The sequence below is a fragment of the Austrofundulus limnaeus genome, unplaced genomic scaffold (genome assembly GCF_001266775.1).
Source record: "Austrofundulus limnaeus strain Quisiro unplaced genomic scaffold, Austrofundulus_limnaeus-1.0 Scaffold563, whole genome shotgun sequence".
NCBI lineage: Eukaryota > Metazoa > Chordata > Actinopteri > Cyprinodontiformes > Rivulidae > Austrofundulus > Austrofundulus limnaeus.
In genome coordinates this window covers 97,534-100,388 of record NW_013952965.1, presented here as the reverse complement: position 1 = coordinate 100,388, position 2,855 = coordinate 97,534, and positions in this window count along the sequence as shown.

The window sequence follows — 2,855 nt, the reverse complement described above, 5'->3', positions numbered from 1 at the left end:
ACCTTCAGGGTGGATATAGCTCGCTAGCAGCCTCGCACCGAGGACCTATCCACGTCATCATTTACCCAGAATGCTTTGTGTGGAAATAAAATGGCGCTGTCTGTAAATATATTTTAAAAAATTTAGTTTAAAAATGATAAAACTAAACATCCTAAAGTATTTTTACAGTCTTTATTTTACAGAAGTAAATGTTAATCAAATAAAGTCTAATTAAAACTAATCCTGGATCCCTTTAATGCTGTTGTGGCTCAGAGTTATTAAAACCAAACCAGAGCTTCTGAGCACATGAAGTGAAACATTGTGACAACAATGAACACATTAATATCCTGTATGTACACACAGTGAGAGGTTCACAAGATTCAATTTTGACGAGTGAAACTCTCGTCATGCATTATTTATGCTTGAATGAATTAATCACACTCGTTCACACAGCGAGGCGTAGACGGCTGGAATAATCAATCATGTCATACATTAGCATGTGCTCACATGTTGGTAAACATGTTGTGTTAGATCATATCTGGTTGGATATGAATATTTAATATTAATACAAACTCAAAAGGAACGTCATAAAATGTAAATAAATCAGAATATAATGGAGATTGTCCTTTGAGCTGAGAGATTTCTGCAGACTATTCTAATCTGGTGATGAGATTATGAGCTGGAGATGATGAAAACATTATTATTAAATTACTTCCTGTTTTTAGATGCAGTTTTTAGCAGACCGCTGAACTTCTGCACGTCTTCTGACAGATTTAACTTTTAGAAAATAATCTTTTTACAGCCCGTCTTTTCACTGACCTGTTCCCAATTAATCTAATTTATTACAAAATGCTCCTCAGTGTTTTTTTATTAGTACCAATTAACTCTCCAGCCTTTTGTTGCTCCTGTCCAAATTTACTTAAAATGTGGCGTTTTAAATTCTCACTTCTTTTTGACTCTGAATATTTTTATTTTGCTCTTTTGTTCCAGTTTTCTGGGTTCAATCTGTTTTTAAAAGCTCCAGCTGTAGGTTTTTTGTGATTTTCTTAATGTACTTTGAAAATTTTTACCTTTCGTAAAGCGTGTTTCATTTTTCTTGCTCTCTGTGTTTCAGATAAATCTAACTGCCCCTGACCTATTTTACTTTAATTTTTTTGATTCTTATCAGTTCCTCCCTAAAGTCAGTTTTTCACCTGGTATTTTTGTTGCTTTCTGACGGATCATTCTGTTCCTTTTTCCTCCAGATCCATGTGTTTATTTTGTTTCTTAGAGTCTTGGTTCAGCAGCATCTTTACTTCTGTTTAGTTGTAATAAATACTTTTACATGCCGTCCACTAGTTTCTAGGAAAGTTGTTGAATTTGGTTCTGTTGTCCACACGTCCCAGCTGGAAAATAAAAATAAAATCATTCTGAGTCATCTCTTTATATGAATCTGTTCTTATTACAGTGTGATAATAAATCTGTAGGTATTGGGACTCTGACTGTCTGTAAATGTTCGTTGTTTTGTTGCTTCTAGTTTAGAATCTGTATAGAAATATTTTGATATAAATTACTGTGCTCACATAATTCTTGAATCGTCTCAATCTGGTTTTAAAGCCCTTCACAGCACAGAAACTGCACTTTTAAAGGTTTTTAATGATATTTTAATTGCTACAGACTCTGCTGTAGTTTTGTTTTTAGACCTGACAGCGGCCTTTGATGCAGTTGACCACAATATTTTACTCTCTAAACCGGACCAATGTGCTATCAAAGGCGCTGAACTGGATTGGTTCAGGTCTTCTCTGTCTGACAGTAGGTTTTCTGTTTCCTCCTCAGCCCACCTCACATTTGGAGTTCCCCAGGGATCCATTCTTGGTCCCATTTTATTTTCTGTATATAGTACATGCTCCCTTTAGGCTCTTTTTAAAAAAACTTTAACATCCTTTTCATTCCTGCACAGATGACACCCAGATCTATCTTCAGTTAAAGTGCAATAATTCTTCTTCATTAAAACCACTGGTTGACTGCCTCACTGAGGTAAAAGCTTGGATTGGCTTCTAACTTTGTCATTTTCAACAATAAAACTGAAGTTATTATGTTTAGACCCAGAGTTGACCACAGTGGTTCTCCCATAAACCTTAGAGTCATCTGTTAAATCTCATGTCAGAAATTTAAAATTGATCTTTGTTTTAAATTTTACCTTTGAGAAACATTAGTTCAGTAGTAAAGAGATCATTTTTTAAACTGAGACTTTTAAAGTTAAATTGTTTTTACCTTTTAAACATTTTGAAAGCATGATCCATGCTGTTATTACAGCTTATTGTAACTCTCTGTATGTTGGTGTTAGTCAGGCCGACCTCGAACAACTGCAGTTGAAAACTCTGCAGCTCGTCTTTTAACACAAACCAAACAGCCTGATCGTATCTCTCGGTGCTGACTTTCCTTCATTTGCTCTTCTTGTTCTATAAGTAATTTGAAAGTTTTATTGATGACCTAGAAGGCTCTAAATGGACTGACTCCTGAATATCTATCAGACCTCCTGCAGCACTTTGTGCCCTCCAGATCTCTGTAGGTAAAAGTTTAATGTCAAAAACATTTGGACACACATAAATACACTGCTCAAAAAAATAAAGGGAACACTTAAACAATGCACGCTAACTCCCGATCTTAATCAATGAAATATTCGCATTGAGCACTTTGTTCTGTACAGAGTTGAATGTGCTTCACAAAAGTTTGATTTACTTGGACTTAGCGTGCGTTGTTTAAGTGTTCCCTTTATTTTTTTGAGCAGTATATATATTGTGTGTGAGTTTTTACACACACACACACACGCGTTTGTGTGTGTGTGTGTGTGTGTGTGTGTGTGTGTGTGTGTGTGTGTGTGTGTGTGTGTGTGT